Raw genomic sequence first — 9,952 nt, 5'->3', positions numbered from 1 at the left:
GCAGTAGTGTGCAGGGATTGCCCACAGAGAGTCGCAGAGAAGTCAGTGTTGAGGGGGCGGCGATCACCGACCACCCACAGATGCTGCTGGCGGTGGCAGCGAGTAGCCAAACTCAGGGGGTGCACGTGCACCCACACGCACCCTTACACATCACCAATAAATCCTATATTAGGACGTCTGCATGTGATGGGTTTGGCAAAACAAATATGCCGACAGGCCAGAATGTGGACAGTATGACGACCACAGGGAGACCCAATCAACGAGGCCCAAAAATGAAGAGTCAGAGGAAGGAAGAGGAATTTCAGAGCAACAAAAGGTCCCCAAGAGGGGAACCCAAGGCCACCATGGACAGAAGGTGCACCACTAGCTTGTCTCATCCATCCCACTGTGGGAGGGTGGGCCTCAGCCTCCAACCTCCAGGCTGTTAACATCTGACATTGAAGAGAGAACCTCAGAGTGAAGCTTACATACTGGCCAGACATACCTTGGCTCTGTGAACCCTAGGACTTCAAATAAGAATAATACAAATAATTCTGTATCTGCTATCACTGTGCATCAATAATAATTTGCCTATTATCAAATGGAGAGGCCATTCTAGACTGGCATCTCTTCCTTCCCAGTGTACTTTAACTGTCTCCAATACATACTCTTCCCATGCATTTGCAAAATTTTGCCCTAAATATAAAACCAACACTTATTTTAACTTCCCCTATGCCAAAGCAGTTCCATTCTTCCACAGAATACCGGGGCTTGGGTAATTAGTTCATTTTCTTAATAAACAGAGATATAAAACTAAAGCTTATGACAGGGTATCAGCAGAAATTGCCAGGAGGAAGGCACAATTTGAAGTTGGTTATCTAAATGCCTGTCGACTCTCAATAGCTACTGAACACTTCACTGCCATGCGCCCTGTTGTAAATCTCCCACCAGATGCATTTGATATCAGTGGCAAAATTAACATTTTTTGTACTTTTAAGTTCAGCCACTAAGGGTAATCCACCAAAAGTCAGCCCTGTGTAGAGATACACTAGATTTGTGCATTCTAACTCCAGAACTGGAGGGAATGAAACTGCAGTAGTGGAACACTGAACCAGATGCTCAGCCATCAGTCTCTGCCTCAAAAAATCTATGCTCTGGTTGTGCTCCTGTACGAGTTGTCACTGACTGAAAAATAAGTATTATAGTCCTTATACTGTTTTTATTGGGGGTGAGGGGGAAATGTGCCCAAGAATGAATGCAATTGAGCTGTGTATCTTACTACACATTTTATATGCATTTGAACTGGAGCATGAGGTAAATGCATGTTAACAGAGCTTTGTACAGTTTTGTATTTGGATTATATGAAGAGGAGGGGAATTGTGGACAGAAGTTAAACACACTATTAATCCCAGGGACTATGGAAGTACTTCCTTAAATTAGAACAGCATTGCAGTAAACTACACACTACTGCAGCCACAACCCTGTGCATCTTCCTATGCAGACACCGTTGCATATTTGTTTAAATCATCTCTTTTTAAAAAGAAAGAAAGGAAAAAAAATCAAAGACCCAAAAACATTGAGAAGTATGGCATTGTTTAAAAAAAGAAAGAGTCTTTTTAATTCAGATATCTTTATTTCTTCTGACACTTAAATACATACATAACAAATGGTTGTGGAAAAGAATGATCAAAGTATAACTGGGTAAAATACAGTATTTGATCAAATAGTGGTGGTAGTAGTAGTTTTTTGTTTTAGCAAAAGCTGGAAATTACAATAAAATGAACAATAAAATTATATAATACTACAATTCATTTTTTTTTGCTAAAGTATACAATAAGATTACACACTCCACAAGTTTACACAAATTAGAACATAGTATACAATGATTAAGAAAATTTAACACCACAAAGTAGTCTACAACAAAGGAAGTCAGGAGAATTTATTTGATCATGGCCCTTAACTATTTGTCATCTCTTTAACAACTTATAGACTCTCCTGTACTTTCTAGGTATATTTGAGTTGCACAGAGTTACTCTTCAGTAGCTTGACATTACATTTTTTCCACTAATGGGGAGATCAATTTTCCTTTTATTTTCTCAAAGAATGAACAAAACCACAAGTAGTGATTTCAGCCATGTCATTCTTCCTGCAAACACATTCTGCCTGAATATGGGGTCGAACATCACTTGCCCATGACAACTACAGGTCTCATTAGAGTGAATCTCAATTTAGTAATAGCCTTGCATTGTTTGTAGTTTTGTACCAAAAAGAGGTCATTTTTGAAGTGCTTTGTCACTGTCAGAAAAGGGGAAGTTCAAGCAAACCTAACTGACTGCTCATCTCTCTGCATGTTGGCATCTTTATCTCTTATAGATATGCCTTGTTTCAAGTGTACAGGAAATACTGGTCAGCGAGACACTCAGCACATTTCCCAGGCTATTCGTCTGGAAGAGATCATAGATATTATTTAACCACTCAAACAAGGATTTATTTGGTAAAGGAGATGCTTCTAAGGGCTCCTCTACATGTGCACAGGAGGCGGCACAATGGTGGGATCGTGCATTAGATTCCATCACACCTTATCATTAGTGCAGAGAGATCCCAATCCCAGGCTTGCCAGTGCAAGGGAAGGTGGCAGCTTCCAGAATGTCCCATGCCATGATGGCACTTATATGACATGCTTAATACATAAGTTACAATCTAATCCGATAATCTTTGCTCTTTCACTTCAGTGAGATTATTTCCATAGCTTGTACTACTTGCTATGAGAAGTGATCAGGTATTACAAAGTCTGAGGACTACGTACAATGAGGTACAGTACAGAATGCTATTATTAGATTTAAAAACATGACCCCAGCGTTTCTGGCCAATTCAGGCAGCTTCTTCATATTTAATGGAAAAATCGTAACTGTTTCACAACCTGGCAAAAACATACACAGTTACTGACTGGAAAGTGATCATCTGTGTTTTCAGACAATTGCTTACCTAATACAAACTTTTCCACACGCAATCAACCTGCTACCCCCAAAGTAAAAAAAACAAAAACAAACAGTTCCTACAACAATATCTCAAAATCTACATTTTAAGGCCTTACTTCCTTATAGTTTTAAATTCCTCAGATAACTTGTTCCTCTAGCTATTAATTTATTGTCTGAAAGGCACTGTGGGATTGAAAACATCTTCCATTAGTCTTTTGCCATTACTGTGACCTCTCTTTAGTCTCAGTTAACCTTAGGCTCATTTTTAGCAATAGCCCTTACTCAGGGCTACTACTTATTTCATGAGCTTCCAAGAATCCAAATTTTAATAAGGTTTTGGATGTTCATGTGGATGTACTACTTTTGTTGAAATTATCCAATGAAATCACTCTCAATTTTTCAGGAGAGTTTATTTTTACTTTCTCTTGCTTTAAAGCATTCAGAAGGTATATTTTCAGCTGCTAAAAACTATTTGTAGAAAATACCTTCCCTGCCAAAAGCTTTCGGACATAACAGAGTCATTATTATTAATAAGTAGGCTTAGCAGAGTCATGGTGTGGTCACCATAGCTGTACCCATCTGAGGCCAAAGCGGGTCAGAGGGTTTAACCGACACTACAATGCGCAGCTCTCTCTCTCAAAAATGGTGATTTTTTTTCTCCAGCCTAGAAACCCAAGACAATCTACATAAATCATTTTCCCTCTTATTAATGCTCTCAAGTGTTCACTGGGGACAAACGTATAACTACATTTAGAACACGTGTTTTGGAATGTAAGATTATGTTCAAATGATTATTCCTGGCTGAGCTCATAAAAGTAAAAATTCTACTGTATTTGAAAAAACAAACAAAAAACACGCCTGTAAAACAAAAACACTCATTATAAAAGGAGAGTGGTGTCAGTGTTTCAGAAGGCAACACACTTCTCAGGTTAGAGCAGAACCAATGTGTATATGTTGTGGCCCATGAACAGTCTATTTAAGATTCATCATTTTTAGATGAAGCCCAGCCTCCCCTGCCCCCCCCAACATAAATGACAACCCTTACAGACTTTAGAACTGTTCATAAAATCGTAAGAAAATAGGGCTAGAAGGGACCTCATGAGATCATCTAGCTCAGTACCCTGCCCAAGACAGCATCATCACTAAATCACCCAAGTCAGGTGCGTCTAAACTGCTCTTGAAAATTTCCAGGGATAGAGATTTCATAACCTCTCTTAAGTAATCTGTTTCAATAATTAAATCACCCTCCTAGAAAACAGAGTGAACTCCTAGGAAAGTGGGACCAATTTTTAACATTTTTAAAAAATGTTGAATTTTAACCAAGAAAGTCAATTTTTGGCAACTGAGAATAGGTAAACTGAACCATGTCCCTTTCCCTACACCTTATTCCCCCACATCCAGCTGTTTCCTCCCACTAAGGCTGTTGGCCAGGATTCTCACTGACCCAATCACCTTACAAAATCCCCAGGAAAAGAGAGCGGCTTTGTGAAGCCTTTCCATAGCCCTTAGGTTCTACCCTTCTGGGATGGCCCCGTGTCATCAGTGCAGTAAATAATCTGCTAAAGATTCCCTGATCAGCAGGGACTCAGGTTTTCTGTTTCCCCAAGGGAAAATGGAAAAAAGAAATCCAGATTTCCTCTTTTACCCCAGAAAAATGTCATTTTTTTTTCATTTTAACAGAGAAATGCACAGATTTTGCACTTTTGCAAAGAGCTTTCTACAGGCTGGCAGAGTTCAGGCCTCCATGGGGCTGGGGGGGACCAGGAGGAGGGCACCACGTGCATGTATATGCACGTGGGCACCAGGCAACCTGGAGAGCAGCTCCTGCCAGTAAATCTGGTGCAGGAGGGGGGAAAAAGGGGATTGAGGCCTCCATAGGGAGGAAGTTGGGCAGGGTTAGGGCTGGGTTGCTGCCCAGCTGGGTGGTGTCTGGGGCTTGGGACCTAGAATGTGTGGTTGCAGGGCCTTGGCAGGGATCAGGATGGGGCCACACGCAGCTCATCCAGGGGGCTAAGGCCAGCTCCTCACCACTGCTCATACTCCCAGGCAGATGGGGTGGGGGACCCATGCCCCCACGTGCATGACAGTTGGGTACAGGGGCACACTGCCCCCTGCAGGCTCAGGGTCCGCATCCTGTTGCCCAACTTTGGAGCCTCTGCAGCCCAGCAGGTGGGACCTGGCACAAAGGGCAGAGCGGGGCGAAGTGGGGAAGCTCCTTGCCATTGTGAGCCCCACATAACCCTGGAGATATGCGCCCTGCCCACCCAGCAGCATTGGCACAGGATTGTGCCCCTCGCTACTGCTGTGGGGTGGGAAGGGGGGCCATGTCACCAGAGCAGCATGGAACTCAGTGGCAAGTAGCTTGCCCACAGAGCCCCACTCCGTTCCACCCACTGGGCTGCAGAGGTCTGCAGGGTAGAGAGCCTGAGCCCACAGTGGCCAGCCTGGCACAGATCAGAGAGGGAAGGGTCTTCCCTGCCCCCCTGGGAATGCACACAATTGCAAGGAGCTGCCCCCCACTGACCAAGCCACACCTTCCTCTCCCACAGGCTCTGCTCCAGTCATGCTGCCCCCAGAGGGAGGAAGCTGAGCTCCACACTCTGCTACACTGCAGCAGCTGCCACCTCCCACAGGCAGAAGCCAGAACTTGGGCACTACTGCAGGGGGCTGTGGACCCTGCAACAATGCCCTGCAGCACAAAAGACAATTTTGCAGTTAATGAACTTTAAAGCATCTTGAGGTGGGCAGAGGAGAGAGATGCAAAAGCTATCTATTGCCCTTACACAATTGTGGAAGTCCTTCCAGTATAAGCCAGTGATTACCACCTGTAGGTTGACAAGGTGGGTGAAGCAGTTTGCCAACATGTCCAGGATGACTCCACTCACCTCCCAGGCTGCTGCTTTGACCATGGACTTGGTTGGCAATGGAGCAGGGACTGCTTAACTTCCAGATGTTGATGGCAACTTGCTTCTCTAGAGTCAGGTGTCAGCTTATATCAACATTCTGCTGCTCAGCAGGAGGTGACATTGTCCATGAAGGTGACCTAGTGCATGCAAAAGTTCTGTAGCCATTGCTCGCCTTCGCAGCTACACAGAACTATGAGCTCTCCCCAGGTCACTGCTGATCTTGTGGGCTCCAAACCACCACTTGATGATCTGGAAGTTCTCCCAGAGTCAGTCAATCTCATCCCAAAGGACCTAGGCTTTGTCAGCCAGATGGAAGTCATCAGCCCATTCCAGGATGCTTAGTGCTATGAGGTACAATAAAGTGGCCCTGCACAAGAGACTAAGTGGCTGTCTCCTAGGCTAGGAAGCATGTGTCAGCACAATTCTCCCCCAGACCATCTGCATAAGAGCGTGTGTAGTCCCACAGCTTCTAGTGAGAGTCACACAAGGCAACAAGAAAGATGTGCTGCTCCTTGCACAAGTGAACAGACCTAGGAGAAGGGTGGGGGATCCATGGCAGGGTTGGAGCACAGAAACTGATGTGCTTGCAACTAAAAAGAAAAGAAAAGAGGCCATGATCAGGATCTCTCCCTAGGTGGATTGGAGAAGGGAAGGAGGGGTTACTGTGGTCAGAGTTCACCAGGAGACATGGTTCTTAAACCCTTCTAAACCCTCCAGAAGACTCCAATGTCACCAGCGTCTCATTGCTGAAAAATGGCAGTGGGGGTGCTTTAACTAAAATTCATTCAAGGAGCATTAGTAAAAGTGTCCTTGCTGCCATTTTGCAGCACAGACATGCTAATACATGTGACACTCTGGGCACTTTAATTAGAGCAGGTCTCCCCCCCTCCCCCCCCCAGACACACACACCCCCAGAACACCTGTACAAATGCCCTCTAAGTGCAAAATTATCTCCTTAAGGTATAGAATTAACACAACAGAAATACTTGCATTTCACAGCCTTTATTAGACTTAATCTGGATTTTTCATACCTTGAAGTCTAAATTCATTTGATTTTTGTGGAAATATTGAGACGATGATGATATTTAGTAAGACAGCAAGGTCCCTTATTCTTGTTAGTAGTCAGGTACTGTCTTAAAATGTGCTATCCTGTTAGGATCAATATTTCTTTACTCAGCATGTCTCTAATATAGCAGCTGAATTGATGAAGACATTTTCTTTATAGCATGCCTTCCTCCCCTTCCCCCATACAAAGCCTAAGAAGGCACATTATTTGCCTCTACTTTGGAGTAACATTTTATCCTCTCTCAAGACAACTCTTCTAAGTCACTTTTAATTAAAACCTGGTTGTATAATTTTCCTCACTTGTTATTACATTCTGCTTCCAGTTTTGCTTTTCCTTTCGAATACTTACACCTTCCCTTCTTCCCCAAAGAAGTCAATGGGGCCTAATAGATATCTAAATATTTCCACAATTCAGTGTGTATATACATTCATAACTTATATTAAACATAGTCAAGGCATGTCACCATATTTACTTTTTCCCCCCTCACAAAAACAGTACAAAGCCTAATATTTCTGCTAAAATGCAAAAAAAACCCTTTTCATATAGTTTTACAGGAGAAAATCTACCTCCACATGAGACAGTGACAAATGACCATTAGCTAGGTTTAAAGTGGGGCTTATAATGAAGTATAGTAATAAATAGACTTAATAGTCCAGATATTTACCTTATTCGTATAGTAGTAGAGCCTTTTCACACAGAACACTTAGTTCGTGTTTTATGTAGATTGTAGTAAGCATTACTGTGTCATATGAAAAGTTAGAACATGTTCTCAAGATTCACAAGGATCTCAGCCCAGTCTAGACAGGACTGAAGCAGGCTGTCCCCCATCCTAGTTTTTGCAAAACTAGACAAGACGTAGTTTTGGCTAGCCTACATTTATCCAAATTTGTTTGAGGCAGTCACTTGGGACTTCATCAAAAGCCTTGCTGAAGTCTAGATACCCTATATCCACTGCATTCGATTCATGGAGCCAAAGCAGTTACTTCGTCAAAGAAGATGATTAAGATGGTTTGGCATTACTTGTTCTAGTAAATCCATGCTGGCTGGCTGTGATCATCAGCCTTCCTTCCCCAGATGCTTGAAAATGGACCTCCTTATGATATGCTCCAATAACTTCCCAGATATTGAGGCAATGCTCTCCTGTTTGCTTAACATACATTTGAATATTGAAGTCTTTTATTGTTTCCTAATTTATAAAGTCCTTCAAATGGCCTCTTTTCATTTCTGCTGCTCTCAAAGGAGGGATCAAAGAATGTATGAGTGTTTCTATATAAGAGCCCATACAATCTCTTATTGGGAGTAACTCAGGATGGCACTTTAGTACAGCACAGTGGAAGAATTTTCTGTGCCCATGCTGTCCATCTAGCAACCTGCACTTAAATATACACTATTAACAAACAGGAAGTTACAAAAAAGACCTTCAAAGAGACAAACGTGTTTGCTACCCCCAGCACCACTCAAAAACAGACTGGATCTGAGCACCATCAGGGGACAGTACAAATACTACCCACCTTCTGAGGGATTTAAGGCAGAGATAGATCACTGTTAGAGGATGGAGGATCATTTGAGATTTAGAGTTACCTAATGTAACTGCAATGCATTATATTTTACCACTCAGTTCTACTTTAGACAGTATATTTACTCAAATACAAGAGAAGTCCCTGTCCCATCCAATGACCAAGCAGCATGGGGCAAAAAGGCCCTAATATTGCAAACAAGGAAAGATTCGTTAAATACATTGTCTATCATTAAACAGCTGACAAAAGCAACTTGTGCTCAGCACTGGAAGCCACCTATGAAATTGTTTAAATGCAACCAACACTGAGTATGACTAAAAACACTTGGCCCATATCGGGTAAACATGCTGATGGAAACCTACCACAAGGCTAGGTTAGTGCAGCCCACTTGAGTAAAATGTATAGTTATGTCCATAAAATACAATCCCCCTCAGCACCATCTCTCTTACAAGTCATGGTATGCCACAGCATGGCATGCAATACCTTTTGACTTCTTCATTCTAACAATTGAGTTGTGCCTTTCTTTCCTATTTGCCTTAAATGTCTGCTAAATAATCACCAAACAGGTTCCCAAACAGTTCACCCAGAATCCCCTCCGTCATCCTTCTCTCAGCCTGTTGCATATGATTACTGTGACCCCTTAACTCCATGAGGTGAAGCCAGACCAGATTGCCCTGTGCCTCATCTGCACATACATTTCTGGAGCATCCCAGGACTTCTGACAAAAACACCTGGCTCCAGTCATGACTGGGGTGGGGAGCGGGAAGGAGGGTAATCTGGAGTACACATACAAAACACACCCATGGTGAGCTGTGGGATTACCATGGTTTGAAGTCTTGTGGACTCTTCTGCGACCCAGCCCAGTGAACTATATGGTAAATCGCAAGCCTTTGACTAACATCATGCATCATTTGTAATATAAATAGGTATCAAAGTATTGCTTGAAAGTGTTTCTGGAGTACTTGTGCTAAGACTTGCAGCAGTTCAAAAAAGGTAACATGCATTAATTCTGGAGGGACTAAGTGTATGAGTACTACATGCACATTGCTACCGTCATGTTTAATTTCAAGGTTGCTGTTTTCAAATTTGCCCCTTGCTTCTATGGGTTCAGAGAGCAGGGTCTGATAGTAAAAGAGGGGGGAAGGGGCTGCCAGGGGGAAAAGCTAAGGGAAAGCAGAGAGCAAAAGGGTTACCTGACCCCCCAAATTTATTTTCCCTGCTGTAGCAGTGGGAGGGGGGCAAACTCAAGGCAAGCCTCCAATTAGAATCTATATTTGGAAAATTATAACAAGTTTATAAAATTTTCCACATATAGAAGCTAAGTATAAGGGGGTCATCCTAAAATTTCATAGTTACTTTTTCTTGGCAGAAGAAGGGGGAGGAAAGGGAAGGAGAGTGTATTATACAGATTTTTGTCAATACAAATTCTCTGGGACCCCAGCCAAGCAAGTCACACACACACACACACACACACACACACACACACACACACACACACACACACAC

Source organism: Gavialis gangeticus, unplaced genomic scaffold (assembly GCF_001723915.1).
Source record: "Gavialis gangeticus isolate Ggan-Ray unplaced genomic scaffold, GavGan_comp1, whole genome shotgun sequence".
Lineage (NCBI taxonomy): Eukaryota > Metazoa > Chordata > Crocodylia > Gavialidae > Gavialis > Gavialis gangeticus.
The sequence above is the reverse complement of the archived record's forward strand: the minus strand, read 5'-3'. Positions refer to the sequence as shown.